Source organism: Bidens hawaiensis, unplaced genomic scaffold (genome assembly GCF_021521415.1).
Source record: "Bidens hawaiensis isolate Kalapana, Puna unplaced genomic scaffold, B.hawaiensis_p1.1 tig00005028_1, whole genome shotgun sequence".
Taxonomy (NCBI): Eukaryota; Viridiplantae; Streptophyta; class Magnoliopsida; order Asterales; family Asteraceae; genus Bidens; species Bidens hawaiensis.
Genome location: NW_027491319.1, coordinates 1,158,444 through 1,175,442, shown reverse-complemented (window position 1 = coordinate 1,175,442; position 16,999 = coordinate 1,158,444). Strand labels below are relative to the sequence as shown.

General features: G+C 33.2%; 1 pseudogene across 1 annotated transcript; it reads right to left on the bottom strand.

Moving 5' to 3' along the window:
• Nucleotides 1–515: 515 nt before the first annotated feature.
• LOC143628611 (inositol hexakisphosphate and diphosphoinositol-pentakisphosphate kinase VIP2-like) lies at nucleotides 516–10,822 on the bottom strand (annotated as a pseudogene). Its single transcript, XR_013152778.1, has 29 exons — nucleotides 10,728–10,822; nucleotides 10,488–10,547; nucleotides 10,191–10,237; nucleotides 9,372–9,455; nucleotides 8,662–8,725; nucleotides 8,205–8,357; nucleotides 7,906–7,976; nucleotides 7,202–7,306; nucleotides 6,625–6,717; nucleotides 5,982–6,056; nucleotides 5,640–5,725; nucleotides 5,051–5,257; nucleotides 4,859–4,958; nucleotides 4,696–4,766; nucleotides 4,090–4,177; nucleotides 3,804–3,956; nucleotides 3,612–3,654; nucleotides 3,406–3,488; nucleotides 3,247–3,309; nucleotides 3,091–3,165; nucleotides 2,859–2,978; nucleotides 2,534–2,775; nucleotides 2,414–2,458; nucleotides 2,187–2,325; nucleotides 1,877–2,112; nucleotides 1,738–1,795; nucleotides 1,488–1,655; nucleotides 1,333–1,407; nucleotides 516–1,263 (listed from the first exon to the last, which is right to left on the bottom strand). The product of XR_013152778.1 is annotated as an inositol hexakisphosphate and diphosphoinositol-pentakisphosphate kinase VIP2-like (transcript).
• Between the last annotated feature and the right edge of the window lie 6,177 nt (nucleotides 10,823–16,999).

The window sequence follows — 16,999 nt, the reverse complement described above, 5'->3', positions numbered from 1 at the left end:
TCTTCCAAATGTTTTTAGGTAAATCCCATCGTGGTTGCAGGTTTTTTAATTAAACTCATCGTGGCGATTTGTTTTTAGCACAAAACTCATCGTCACTTGTATTTTGATGTCACTCGCCATCCTGTGATTGTTTGCTGAATCTCATCGTCCGACAAACAAATCTCAATGCGGTGATGGGTTTGGGACGGGCTAGATCTGGAATTAAACAAAATGGAGGGTTGAATACAGATTTGTTTTCCTGAATTTTCCCCTAAACCAATTTCAAGTTTTTAACAAACAAAGATGAATCATTTTAGTTTAAACGGACATGCTTTTATCCGAAATGTTTTTGCCCCTGCTCACAAAAACAACTCTTTGATTTGGCACTTTTCATGAAAGATTCATCTTTAGTCAAATTGGTGACCGAGAACAAACGACACAGTCACAAAAAACACGATTTACAGTGGCACACGTCCTTGGATGTTTCAAACCATTTTTGGGGACAGACAGCCACCTCTCGGGTCTATAATCCAATCAATTGTCATCCACCTCACACATTGGTTATTCAGATTTAGCCAAATTTTAGCCCAGTCCTATTGTGCAGTTGTGCACACCTCCATGTTTTGGTAACAAAATATTGACAAGTGAACCCAACCCTTGTAACCAAACATTTTCCCTCATCAAATCATACTATACTAAACCTTAACAAACAACTCACAAGATCCGCCCGTCAACCACAAAATGCTTTGGTAAAAGGGAACATAAAAACAAATTTTGAAACGATAAATAAGTTTAAGTTTTGAGAAAAGCAAAGTACCAGGAATATGATTGAAATGGATATCCAACGTTATAATTCATCGTTTTGTGTCGAGTTGTTGCTTATGTGTATGTAAACAGTCACGCTTTATACATAGGGATCTCGGGTGTGACAAAAAGCTATGACTAGTTTGCATGTACCATCCAACATTTATGGTCTCCCTACAAACAACCATAACAAACATCTTCTTATGAGTAATCATCTCCTCATTTCTGATTAGGTATTCCATGCTTATGGAAGGGCCAAAGATTTACCAGTCTCTCCAAAACTCCTGCACTTTTAAAGTAACCCGAGAACCCTTGAGGGACTGTCGGTGGTGGGAAGTCTTCTGCAGGCATTGCAAACGGCCGCAACATTTTCTCCATCTTTTCTAGAGTAAGGTACGACCCTATTTCTTGTAGCCTCTCCGGACCCATTATTGGTAACGTATGCTCCTGATGTAACGAAGACGCCTCAAGGTTGTTTTGCTGCTAATTACGTCAATCATCAGTGAACTAGTTTAAAGATTAAATAGAATATCAAATATGATTGATTACCGCTAAGGGGGATAAATCAGCACCACGGCTAAAAGTCATCTCGAGGCGATATCTTTTGGGGTCTTCCAGATTCACCTGTAATTCATGTTTGGCAATTCATAAGTTTTCAACAGTTGTTTTTCTAATTTACAATACAGAAGAAAGAATTAACCAACCTCTGTATTCTCAAACATCCTCAAAACAATATGGCTCATGTAGTCAAGTTCCTTGGTTTTCAGTAGGCGCTCCAACGCAATATCACAAACAAGGCTGGCTTCCCCTTGAAGAGATCCATCCAAGTAACAGTATCGAAGAACATTCTTCAAGGAATGAATATGAGATTCCTATCATTAATAAGCAAATAGCATCACTAAACAAGGATTTAACCAAATAATAAATTTGGAGATGAATATAACAAACTTATACCGATGTAAAGTAGAGGCGAGTCCGAACATGCCTTTCCGGGGTCCGAACGTTAGCATATCTACAGATTTGAAACACAAATAACATTCAAAAAGGTGTTCACATTGGAATGAACTAAACGATCATATAAACATAAACTAACTTTGGATCTGAGCGGTATTTAATTTCTTTGTCCTCGTCATCATCTGGATCCATTGATTTTTCATTTGTGTGGCCAGTCCTTGATTCTTCATTCTTTTGTTGACAGTCCGTATCTTGTTTATCAGCTGCAACAGAGGTCGAGTCCATACACAAACTCTTCAATTCTGCAACATTAATGGCTTCTTCACGAGTATTCCTCAAATCAATCAAAATTTTTCCCAACAAACGACGGGCAATCTGGAAAGTCAGTATGCAAGGGTCATAAAATATTATTGCATCAGTTATGGAGGTTAAGGTAAAGTTAAGTTTACCTTTGAACCTATTTTTAACTTCTGCTTTGGATTGATACCATACTCGTTTGGAATAACACCATCTGCAAGTAACTGTGCCACTTTGAATAGCTCGTCCAAGCCCTCTATCTTAAGATGTGCATTGTGTAAGAGATCATACCTGTAAAAAAGGTTCAAATAGAGCAGCTAAGAAAAGATGTAAAAAGGGTTCACGTAGAGTGATAATAAAACAATAATGGGTGATCTACTTGCAAGAATCGTAAACATCTGGAATTTGAGTTATGTCATAACGTCTGCACATGGAATGCAACAATATTTAACTATTAACAATAATAAGTGGTAATTTGTCATTAATATACAAAGCTTACTCTTTGCGTTCATTATATAAGTCTCTCTCCAGTTTTCTCCACCGTGCAAACATCAGAAGAAAGCCTTCACTCCCACAAGGTAATCCAGCAGCAATACGGTCAACATCTATATTTGTTTTACCAAGTGCTTTTGCTTGATCATATGGAGGAATCACATCATATGAGGTTGTCTCTGCAAGCTTCTCATCTTCATCTTTTGCAAGTAGCCTCACTTGTTCAGTAACCTTTTTGGTCAATTTCACCTATTAAATTGAACACTCAGTAAACTGCACTATATTTACATAAATAAGCATCAACAGCCAATAGCCACAAAAGAAATATTTACCAGTTCAGGTAGAAGTTCAGAAGCATTTGGAGGAATTCCAGCCCCATCAATCATCCAGGGTTTTTTTGGTGATCCATTAGCTATTTTTACTCCACGTGTTACCAACTCATTCAATCGAGCCTAAAAAAAGGTAAATGGAAAAAATCATACGAAGCATATATTATGTGAGCTTTTGCAGCATATAGAATGAAGCATTGGAGCTTAACTTATTTGGATAAAAGAGCAGATATACCTTGGCTTCTTCCATATTGGTACGTGCATTATCAAGTCCATCTAGCATTGAGGAGTCCTTGCTAACAAGGGAAACCTTCAAAAGAATTTTGATTCTCTTAGTCAAAGTCAATGTCAAAATGCAGAGTCAAACTGTTTTAAGTACAAGGTAACAAACCAGGATTGGTGTTAATTGTCCTTCCAAGTCTAGAAGTCCCTTGGCAAATGCTGCAGCTGACATCTGGCATAATATTTTATCCACAAAGAGGTCAAAGGAGTCAATACATAAGTATTGTTGCCAGTCAAGTATAAAGAGAAATTAGCTCAATGAAGATACCTGCACACGGCCCTCATCTGAGCTATAGATTTTGAGATCGTGACGGTACGTACTGTGGAGGCGAAGTAGTCCTGTACCTTCACCTGAGACATAAAGCGAGAGAAAATATGAAACTACACTAAACAACCTCTTCCACATGTTATGAAATATGTATATCTTCTCCTTAAACTAACTGTTAAAAAAACTAATAAGAAAGTGATGTTAACCTGGATACATATTGTTGCGAAAATATCTGCCAAGTTCTTCAGCCTGACAACACAAACGAAAGATTCAAACCATAGATTAAGATGATATAAGAAAAGTTACTGTTTAGCAGATGTACCACTTACACAGTAACAATCGACAAAGAAGCAATCATATCAAAATATACAAATATATGCGGCAAATTGTTAAATCACCTGTTTTCGACCAGCATGTGTGAGAACACCCCCATACTTAAGAATCATCAATGCTTCTATAGGACGTTCCTCTTCAGTGTCCCCTTTCGCAACTTTAACCCACTTAAGCGGCTTCAACTGTACCTTCCGGTAGATGCCAGAGAAATGGCCACCCTAGAAATAAAAAATTAGTTACAAAACTGTGGAGTTTGAACCCATGAAGACGTGAATACATACTTACACACGTAATCACACAAAAACATATACATACATAACGGGATCAATATAGATAGATTCAGATGCAAACCTCTTCAAGAACTGCTTTAACTTGCCGCAGTTTTTCTGCATGTTCAATGTATTCTGCTTCACTGTCATTTCCAAGACCAAGTCTCAAACTAGCTCATTAGTATATAAAATTACGTCTTTGACAAAAGAAAAAAGTAAAGTTATGTCTTTTTTTTTATATAATTTAATAGCAATGATCCAGCAAACAGTGTGGTAACTTGTTCTACAAAGAGAGATCCCACATTGTAACTTATTAAGAGAGATGCCACAAAATGGTGAATTGATGATACACAATACACTGCAAACATGATTTAAGAAAGGAGCAAGCCAATAAAGCTATATATCCATAAGGACTTAAAGCAATATGTAACAGATTAAATTCAAAGAGTTCATAAAAATCAGTAGCCCATCAGGATCTATTAACAGAAAACATTCTGAAAGTTTGGAATGCTTAACAAACTACATGCTCACTGAAGCATGAACCTAAATATTCACAAAAACCAGTGATTCACTTCTTATCATGTTTAATATTGTTAAGGGACTTTTATGAGATATGAGGATGAAACTCTAGTGGGCCTATTACACAGAGATGGGAATAACCGAAATATATTCTAACATGGATCAATACCTGGTATGAGGTACCAGTATACGTGTAGCATCTAACAAGTCTTGCAACTGGACTGCACTTTTGAGTTTTGTCTGCAGCAGAAGAGTTGTAAATAAAAAGACAAGGCAATGTATATGAACTTGGATAAGTAGGAAAAAAAAGGTAAAAACAATATAAGAAGCACCTCAGCTCTAGGTCTTCCCCCATTGTATTTTAACATCAAATTCAACAATTTTTCCTCCGTGACTTTCAATTTCACCTTTTGCTTTGGGGTCCTATCACCACTAGTGACAAAAAACACAAATGCTTTGAGAAAACTACTAAACTAGCAAGTGCACACACAATGTAAAAAAAATAGAAAGGATATTTAACTTACTGGCGAACAATGGCAATTACACAACGTAGCTCCTCAGCTTGTCCGAATGAACCAATGATCCCACTTCCCTGACGTGTAAGTCCTTCAGATGGCTGAGCTGGCTCACTGACCTTCCAAGGCAGAATTGGTGGAATTGCTGTTGAAAGATGGGGAGCTTTTGCATCTAGAAACATCTTTCTCAACACACAAGCCGCGTCATCATAATATCTGTAGTTAGATGAACATGGTAAAAAGAACAAGACAACAATGAAAGAACATATTTATGAATCTTAATATTACAGGTATCAAGAATTGTGAAGCACCCGCATTGACAAATGAAAAGGAAAATACTAGCACACATACTACATAATTTGTAGGAAAATAATGGCATATTTTATTGTATAGAAGCTAACTAACTAGCAACTTTGATATGGCAAATGTAAGTTTCCTTCTCAACTTTGCATCCTATATAACACAGACGATTTGGCATTATTAACAAGTTTATGCAAGGAGGTCTCATGCTCTCATGTTAAGTTAAAGCAAAACATTTTGATTTTTACTAAAGAAAGCAAATTACTCATGTATGTTCAAGATAATTAACAATTATTACTTGTATGAGTTCTTCACAAAGCTCCATCCATTCACATCACAAACATATGAACGACCTTCACAGCGTAATAGATCAAACCCACACACCTGCAGTCACATAACCCCAGACATTCATTAAGTTCACTAACTTATATATGCCCTTTAACTTCTGCTTAAGAAGTCTTATATCTAAAGAGATTTGGACATCCTATAACAAGCAAATAAATTAGTTTATATATGCTCCTTCAAAAGGGGGGAATATTAAAAAGCGGGGAACTGGTGGAAACAGTTATTATTAGAATACAAAGAGTTTTGCATAATAACAGTAACTCAGGATTGCCAATACAAAGATAATATCACCTACCCCTTGCCTAAATGCTATGCAGACTTCTCTTGCCATTTGTTTCTCATTGGGTGTAAGAAGCACAGGATATCTGACCTGCCAAAAATAAAAAAATTATAATAAAAAAAATAAAAAATAATCCCTATTTGATGCACTTACTAAACCCCTCTCTAGTATATTATCAGCAAAACTAGATAACAAATAGCTATATAAGTAAAAAGTTTTGTTAATGCTTTATACGTGTAAATTAATAATATGGTGGTCTACATGCAAGTTTTCTTGGATTAACCATATCCTTAGTTAGTTAGTTAGTTCCTAATACAAAGTCCATATAAATTGTTCACCAACTACCTTTATAAGTCAAGCAGGAACCAATATATTCCTTCCAGAAGAACTGAGTGTCATGAATCTTGGAAGTTAAGAAGTCAATCTATTCCTGTAGCTGCTACAAAAGTTACAGCTTTTACATGTACACACGAGTTAACCTAAACTGGAGATATGAACAGGGTATATATGAACCATATGTTGCATGTCATAGCCATGAAGGTATTCAAATAAATACAGATTATACTAATAATATGTTAATAGCAGAACTTAACAATGATTCTTGGAACAGATAAAGGGAGAAAGGAGTGGAGAAAGAGTTACTCTACAAGTCACTTACTTCTTTGCCATCGGTATTTCTCATGACAACGCCATCTACAACAGGAGATTTCCTGGCTTCAGCATGTGCATATTTTGGACCAACTGTATAAACCTGCAACATAAAAAGGTAACCCGTAAGCAAGCTGTCACTTCAACACATAAGCAAGATGTCAAATTGTCATGAATAACAGAATGAATACAATAAAAGCCAAATCCATATCACTCAGAGAACACGGACTCTCCTACAAACACAATGTAACACAACTACCAGCGTATTGATGAAAACACAATTACAAATGTTATTCTGTCACTATTTAAACCTTATTTGTACATTTTAGAGAATACGAAAGTATACAGGTAGAATTAGCTAGCAGGTAAGCACGTCATCCAGAAAACTTTATGAAGAATGCACCAACATTTGTGTAATATAAAAAACTATTGACAAAATGCATATGACCAAAAAGAATCAGAACAGGCATTAATGCAACAATATGCACTTCCGCCCCTAAATTCGATTGTAAATGTTGTGTGTATATAAATAATCTACTTCTGTTCATAACTAATTTAATGTATTTCATGAAGTAAAAAAATACAACCTTTACATCTGTTCCTCCAGTTGGCATAAATTCCTCATATATGTAAGAACTCTCACGCCTCACTCTTCTAACTTCTGGATGGAATTCGCTTGATCTATTGCCCACCTGCAAAATAAGACCTCCTATGATTATTATATACCAGTTATGATTTTACTACTAATCATGGATTAAAAAAGGAACATAACATACAAATGTCAGCAGATTTTAATTGCATATATGAATATATGATATAAGGTACATGGCAGATGAAAGGCCAATACCTTATTGAACTGTCAGACAATCATTTGGTAAAAAGTAACGTATGACTATTTTTAGCACTGTTATCCAAAATACATCATATAGAATCAGTGTTACTTTAGGCGTTAAAAAATCAAGTTGCTTCAATAGGAAAACGTACATCCTTAGCTAAGGCATAAAGCTCATGAAATCGAAGGAACTGAAGCAAACAAGGAAAAAGCCAATGAACCAAAACATCTACGATCCACAAATGATTTGTAGCTAGAGAAGTGTATTATGAGTAAATGTTTATCTTAATAATGGCATAGTTTTAATAATATCAAAAGTTTATATACACCTCAATTCAGCAAAGCAAAAATCTACTTTCAATATTAGATAGTGCCCACGAAATTTGTTGAAAAAAAAACTAAGTTATACACAAGTTTCTGAAGCTCCAAATTCCGGAGATGCGAAGTTAGAAAGCTGACCTTACGGAACAGTTCTTTCATCCCACCTCCAGCTGAACTGGGGTAATAGATCATTATGCGATGGTCGTCACCTGTAAAAAGGAAATATAATTAGCAAATTTACACTAATATACAAACTTTTGGAGAACAGTGCGGAATGTATTACTAAGTATCAACAGTAAGATTCTGAAAGTTTGAGCCCCCCGTACATCGCGAAAGAAAATAACAGCTTACTAGAGACCTAATGGTTGATACTTAAAACACAAATGTGGAAGAAAAGAAGCAGAAAGAAAATTGATAGTTTTACTGTAAAAGGTTACCATGAACGGGCTTCTCCACAAAAGGCTTCCAAAATCGCTGCCCATGAACCTCAACAAAATCTTCTTCTTCAACAAAATAATCCAACTCTTGATATGGCTTTCCTCTATTGACAAGTGCATACCGAGGAACAGGATTCCATATGATTCAAGACGCTTCAATTTCGAAGGGGAACAAACCGAATAGAGGGATGGCAAAAAAAACGAATCCCAATCAGTAAATGATAAAAATATATGCAGAGAATAATCCTCTTTAGTAAATAGAATCATCATGAATGAGTCAAATTTCTTGTGTTTAAGAGAAAGATACAGTAGCAATCGACCCCGCCTTTGTAAATCCTTTTATATCATTTTACTTAGTGACAATGAGCCATTTTCATAAGGAAACATGTAAAAAGAGTACTATAATTGCATGTGAATTAAATAAATTCCAATAATGTGACTGCTTTAATAATCATACCTCGTATACTTTCCTCCTATCATGAAGAAGGTGCTGATGTTCCAGTTCATTTACAAGGAAAGGCCTGAAAAGAAGAGTGTAACGGTAACATTAAAGATAGCTTTTAATGGACTGCTGACGACTGTCAGATGCTTACATAATAAGCGTATGAAACTTATCATAATGACGAATACTAAAACCAAACAGACATAAATTACGAACACAGGCCAAGCTTTCCACATGATAACAACAGGCGCACAGGAATTTCAGCATCGTCATTCAGATTGAAGCATATCTGACGTGACACGTTTATTAAATATGAGATACTTCCTGCCCGTTTTGCCATGCCAGCAAGAGAAAAAACAGTGACACTCACAGTTGTTCTTATCTCATGAGTCATAAAAGTAACTCATTATCTGGGATATCACTTCTTGCTGAAGTTATGCATGAATAACAACTAGAACTTTAAAGATGATGTAAAGCCTTTTAGAATGAATATAAAACACCATTGATTGCTGCTTCATAATATTAGAAGGTTCTAAAGACTAGTATAACTGTAGTTCATACAAATGAATCATTATCCATGGAAAGTGTATTTGAACCACAAACAAGTTTGTTTAATCCAAAACTAGTCAAGAATGCTTGAAAAAGACCATGCACATCATTCCAAATAACTGTGCATATTGAGAACAGAAAAAAGTGCTTAAAGTAAAAAGAAAGTTGCGACTTACTTCCTTAAGGCTGCATATGCTTCAGCTTTTTCAAGAGGATATCCAGAAGAGTGGAAAGCAATCAAACAATCACATAGTGGCCACCTGAAACACTAAAGTTAATGCTAGAACTCTAATATATAACAATGAGACCATTGCATGTTCAGAAACATTTCTATGCCTATGCACTCTCAATTGTATGGATGCAATCTAACTTTTAAAATAGCGAAGTCAAATATTGATAACACTAGAGACTGACATCATATCTGCATAGGCGTCGTCATTTGTTTTCAGAGTAAAACTATAAAAAGTAACAGGTAACACCACTGAAAGGCAAGAAACATTTGTGGAAGGTGTACAATTTTGTCGTGTCAGGCTTGGTTTAATTATAAGTGTATGGAGTCGCAAAACATATGACAATTAGATGTAATCTTTTGTAAACTATGGGAACCACCAAGAACATGGATGAAAATCACTGCAGATTTCCCACTGGCTCTAGTTGGTTGCAACTACTGGTTGGCTTATGAGAAACATGTTTATCTTGCTAAGAAAACCTAAATCAACCATGGACATCTAGTGCATCAGTTATTCCGTTATAGCATGCTAAGATTAATATGCAATCTGTACATACAAGAATAATTCTCTCCCGGCATCATGTCGTGTAATTTATACTTTAAAGAGATGAAATATCGAGAAATGCAAATACATTATTTTTCAAAATGCAAAATTAATATTAATGTTGTTTTAGCTTTTCGCTGCAAACTTACAGTGTTAATATCATATACTAGCAGCATAAATCAAGTTATTAAGTATTTATGAAGCACTAAGAAAAACTTTTACCTCTCTATTGGTTCCTCTAGGATGACCTTGTCCCCAAAATGGACAATCTACAAGAGAATACAACAAAAAAAAAATCAATCAATAAAAACTTCATATAAAGATATTATATACTTGCATGTTGATTGAGCCAATAAGAAATATAATAAGTCAAACTTTGACCATATCATATACTAGTTGCATGTCAATGTTTGAAAGTGATTCTGCATAATCATACAGGACCACATATATAACATAATTTTATAATCACATAAAATCCAATTTAATCTGCTACTATATATATAATATATATAGTATTACCTCAAATTCACCAAACGATTGCAGGCGTTCCAGAATTTGGCCCATAGGCGCCGAAAAAACCTAATGCCGTTAATACAGAGAGAAACAGAAATGAAATGAATAAAATGAAACGCAATAACAAATCAAGCATAGATATATATATATACATACAGATTATAGATATTATCGCCGTTGAAATAAAAGTAGGTAACAGATTAGTATAATATTAATAACAGTAACAGCAAATTAAAGGAAAAGAACCTCCGGGCCGCATTTCACCTTCTTTTCCATAACGCAAACGCCGATTCTGATCTTATTCTTATTATTATCAGCTTCTTCTTCATCACGTTTCTTCGTCGACATCTCTTCTTCTCCAAATGCACTTGGATTTTACTCAAACTGATTGAATTCAAAAGCACAATATAAATGTATATATCTAAATGAATATGAATATATAGAAATTATAGAATGAAATGGTATACATTGAAGATAATTAATACCAGAGAGAGGATTGATTGAAGGAAACGACGTCGTGGTCTTCGGTGATGGCTGACGTGAGGATTGATTGATGGGGACAAAGGCCGTAACAAACTTTTCTAAAAAGAGAAAACTTGTACGAGTGACGTCTTTATAAGCAATCGCAAATGACTGATGTGGCTATGCTAAACTTCTTGCTGGATTCCCGAATATTCAAGGTGTTTAATTGAAAAGGACCGGCTCGGGTTCGCTTTAAACGGGTTCATCGGTTATTTTAATAAATGAGTTGGAGTGACTCATTTTTGTTACGCATTTATAACTCGGTGGTGTGCATCTCTTGCAACTTTGTCGATCTCTCTCTCAAGCCATCAACTCTCTTTGACCCCGTCTTCTTCATCATATTTGACTTTTAGACCATCACTTACGCAGATAGACAACTACAACGCGAAGGCTTGGAGCATTGGAGATGGTGTTAGTTTATGGTAACTTCTGCTTATTGAAGGACTCTTAATTGCTCTTTATTGGATTTATTTTATTTCCTAATCTAAGAATGAATGATGGAGAATCAATATCATACGTGTTTAAAGTGACTTTCCAAACATACAAGTTTTAAAAGTGGCTTTCTAGTACTGGTTTTGTAGTACTAGTTTTTGTTTTTTTTTTTACATCTAACTTTTTTCATATTTTTAGCTTAGTTGTTTTATATCTATTGTTTATTATTTAAAAGAAAACTTTGATTTGTCAAGACAGTTGATTTCTAAGACTTGTTTAACCATTCAGACCGCCAACCCGGTATAGTAGCCAACTCAATATCCAATTCAGTTTTTAAAATACTATTTTTTTTCTTTGTTGTAAAGTTGTAAGTTGTAAAAAATGTCTTTATAACTTGTTCTAAACTAAATGTACATGCACATTTGCACTTACAAAGAATATGTAGTAAAGATTTGATATAATGAAGTACAACTACAAAGATTCTCTATATGATTCAATTGTGTCAGTTTCTTTTGATGATTCTTGTCTTGTAATTGTGAGTTTCGTTTGAATTGGATGTTGTGGCTTAAAAACCTGTTACTTACCATGTAATGGTTTTGTCCGTGGTTATGTTTTTCTAATCGGTGTGTGTTTTTTTTGGAATTCAAGCTTGCTTTTCTAAAAAAACAAAAAGTTTGAAAATAAAATTCCTTAAATAACTTTTATAAATTTATGTTGGTTGTTACATATAATAAAAGTAATGGTACGATACGATTATCAATAATGCTAAATCAAATTATTTTCATTATTATCTTGTGTGTAAACAACTAGTTTTATACTCTTTACGGTACGAATTTCCAAAATAAGAAAATTAAAACTTAAACAAGTTGTTCATACCATAAAAACTTACTAAATAACTAAAAATTAACAAGCGTAAGACAAGGTTCACTTCAAATTAAAAACTTAACAAGGTTTACTCATTTGGGCTTTTGCAAACTTCTCACCGGCCTCTACTATTGCCACGATTCATATTGTTTACCTGAATCCAACATCTAGCTAATGGGTATTATGTAATTGTATCATCAGCATTTACCTAAGACACAGACTTACCATAATTAACATCTGAATAATCTCTAACAACCGTCTAAATTTGTTTATCAACTATGGAAATGTGAAATAAATAAGATAATTACAAAAGTTAACCATGAATACTAATGACGTTCATATCATAGATGAGATTGATGAAATATGTGGTCCCCGCAAAGCTTCGCCCATCATATAACATACGTCATTTGCAATTCTGGCAGATAATTCATTGGCTTCTTAAGTGTGCGTTGTATGTGTGTGTGTACCAATGATGCTCATATTATAGATGTGGCTGATGAAATATGTGGTCCCCGTAAAGCTTCGCCCATCATATAACATATGTCATTTGCAATCCTGGCAGATAATTCATTGGCTTCTTAAGTGTGCATTGTATGTGTGCGTGTACCAATGATGCTCATATTATAGATGTGACTGATGAAATAAATATGTGATCCCCATAAAGCTCCACCAATCATATAACACATGTCATTTGCAATCCTAGGAACAATTCGTTGGCTTGTTAAGCGTGTGTTGTATGTGTGTGTACCGATAACATTCATATTATAGATGTGATTGATGAAGTAAGTGGTCCCCGCAAAGCTCCGACTATCATATAGCATACGTCATTTGCAATCCTATGAAACAATTCGTTGGCTTGTTAAGCGAGTTGTGTGTTTGCGTGTCTGTGTGTGTGTGTGAGAGAGAGAGAGAGATAAAGATGAATTTGCTAGTTTTCTTATATGTTTTTTTTTCCTTACGAATATGATTCAAGGAGTCTCATTAAGGGTGCCATGAATACCATATGTATATAATTTTATAGTTGGGCATGGTCTGGGTTAAAAATAAAACCAATCCTTAACCAAGAAGCTATGTCTTTTGGATTTATGAACCGAGCAAATTGGTTTATGCTGTAGTTTTGTTTGGCTATTGGTCGGCTAACCATTTTCTAATGTTTTAAACATGTGCCAGATCAACCTAACAAAGAACAAAAATACCGAAGTTGAACAAAAACATGAAAAAAGTACTTAAAAAACAGCAAACGTGACCTTACCTACTTACGAAACCAGATGCATGTGGTTGCTAATACAGAAATTAGCAATGAGATATATAGTCGTCTATTGCGAGCTTGAAAAATTAATGCACCAGTCGTACTTATATATGGTACTTCTCAACAAAGAATTTTCTTTTCGTCTCTTGGAGGTTAGAACAGGCCTTTCTCCGCATCAAGCAACCTTACAAATATTACAGGTATGATGGATGTGACTTGTCCATGTAAAATCTTTTAAGCATTTTTGTTATAATGTGAATTTCTTGATTAATAAAAATTCCATCTTTAAGTTGTTCATTTTGTAATTTGTGATCGTCACCGTTTTCTTTCCATTGTCTTTATTTTCAGGTTCTCTTTTCAAGTATTCAATGTTTTTGCGAAGCTTTCAAAAGTTCCAACTATACTCAAGTCATCAGCATATACAACTATAACACATTCAGAGTCTTATTTTTTTTTATAAAAATACACGAACATACAAAATCCTTTTTATATCCTTCTTCCATCAAATGCTAAGATTTTACACTATGAATCGTTTAGGGAGTTTCATGTAAATTTTGGTAGCAAGCGAACCATATAGGTATTCATTAGACGTATATCAACTCCTTGTATTATGGGTTTGGTTCATAACCAATTAGACGGATATTTTTAAGCTTATTAGATTTTTTTGAGAAAGAAGGAAATAGTGTATTATATATATATTAAAAGGTAAAAGTCAGTTAACTCACATTAGATACTATTAATGGAAATTAGCCATTTAGTTATCTTCACGTGTACATAAACATTTCACTTTTTTACAATATTTCATTTCTTACTATTATATTAATAATACTTTTAAGTTTATAATTTACTTCATTTCAATATACAATTCAATTTCAAGTTTGATTTTTAACTATTTCTTTTTATTTTATAATTATTCTTTTGACATATATTTTCATCTCTTACAAATTTTATTTTTTAAAAATTTGTACATATCATCATGATTCGCTTATATATGTTTCGTTCAGAAGCGATCTATGTTAATATTATGTATTAACTTTTTTTATTCGCAAAGTAACGTTACTCTAAACTTAACAAACGACAATGTTTCTCCATACGTCTCGATATAAATTTAATTTAATACCGAGTTCTTACAATACACGGCCAAAACACGTCTCAGTTATAATATCTTTTTGTTTTCTTCACGAAGACCTGAAGACAACTTTATTTACGCCTAAGTTTCTATATAAATTCATATTTTATTAAAACAACGTCCCGTAACACGCGAAAAAACTTAATATAACTTATGTCTAATCAACGTTTTCACCCGACACGTGGGCTAATGTGTATCAACGTTCCCGTCGCAACGCACAGTGACGTTTACTAGTTGCTAATTATTATATATCACTTGGTAGCAGTAACACTATATATAAACTCATTCGAAGCCTTCAATTAATTTTATATTGTATTATCTTGCCTATTTTGTATAATTAAAGTTAAAAAATATTTTCGACTCATACTACTTTAGAGATATTTCTTATACTACTTTAAACCTATTTTAATTCCATCAAGTTAATTCTTACTACTTTGAACCCATTTTAATATCATTAAATTAATCCAACTCCTACTATTTTAAATCCATTTTAATTACAAGTCCATAAGCCTTGGTCTGGAACCCCGATTGAACAATTATAACAAAGTGTTGCTAAACGTACCCTTCTTTTTTACAACCTTTTCATTTACATGAGTCATGACTACTTTCCTTTCATAATTATAACTGTAAGAGCATTCACAACATGTCTTCTATGTTTATGTGAGTGAGTTCTTTAAATTGTATAGAGTAGCTATAAGTGACTGTGAGCGCAAGAGAAAAGAAAACTTTAATTTTCATGAGTAAATTTGGATAAACAATATTCACCCTTTATAATTTTTAATAATTTTTAAAAGTGGTTGTGAGCAGTGGAGAGAACAAAAGTAATGATAATACTATAAAAAAATATTATTTAATTGAAAATAGAGAACATGTAAAGTTTTTAGTGTATAGAGATGGAGATAAAGAAGCTACTGGTAGGGGTGAGCATAAAACGCATAAAACCGGATTAACCGAACCAAGACCAAAACCAAAAAAATCGAATAAAAAAAACGTACCGAAGCATTAACCATGGTTAGTTTTTTTCTTTTTTGAATAACGGTTTTTCGGTTCGGTTTTGGTTAACCATCTTTTAATAACTGGAAATAACCGAACCGATTAACCAATATTTTCATCCATAAAAAACATTAACAATCATCTTCTTTTAATGATATTATGTTCCAATACTTTCAAAATGATATTAATCCAAATTTCTTTAACCATTGTATTCTTGATATTAGATATTTCATTCCATCAATAACATACATTAATTTGTTTCGAATGATAATGATTTTAATTGTGTTTATTCTCTTATACAATGGCTTTGACAGTTAGCTTTCATCTAGTAAAACTTAAAAACCGAGGAGTAATCATTTATGTATATTTTGGAACTAATATGTATAAACTAATTGTTTATATGTTCATGGTTTTAATTTTAGTAATCTTCTTAACAATGGTCAACAAAAAATCCGCCGGTGTTAAATTTTTGGGTTTAGCGGTTAATTAAATGAATCGAACTAATCATTAATAAACCAATTAACCGAAAACAAACGGTTATTGTTTTTTAATAACCGAAGTGTTCGGTTACAGTTATGGTTTCGGTGATTGACATTAACCAAACCATGCGCACCCCTAGCTACTGGGAATGCTCTTATCCCTCCAAGTCATCTCTTCCACCTAATAATTTTTCTTTGATATATCAAACAAAAAACTATTAAGTTTCTAATATATCTTACTATTAATACTGTTGTTGTTGTTGACGTTGTTGTTGTTGTTGTTGTTATTATTATTATTAACCTACATCTATATAGGATGGATGATACATTGGAAATATAATTATTATTATTATTATTATTATTATTAAGAAAATAATAATACAAATAATAACAGAAAAAATAAAACAATAATAATAATAATATCTAATATATCTTACTATTAATATTGTTGTTGTTGTTATTAATATTGCTAACCTACATCAATATAGGATAATACATTGAAAATATAATAATAATAATAATAATAATAATAATAATAATAATATTATTATTATAAAGAAAAATAATACAAATAATAACAAAAACGTAAAATAATAATAATAATTTTTATTTGAAATTTTGAAAGAATTTAAAATGAAAAAAATGTAGAGTGACTATTTTGACTATTAAATGTTCAAGGAAATGAAAGTTTAGTAGAAAGTATATTTAGTAAGGAAAAAGATATATTTAGCTTAACCCTTATAACAACTTTATACCATTACTGCTTTTATAATTTATTTAATAGTCATCTGACCCGACATGACAGAGCATAACTAACCTGGTGGTTAGTTCTTTTACAGTTATCAAGACA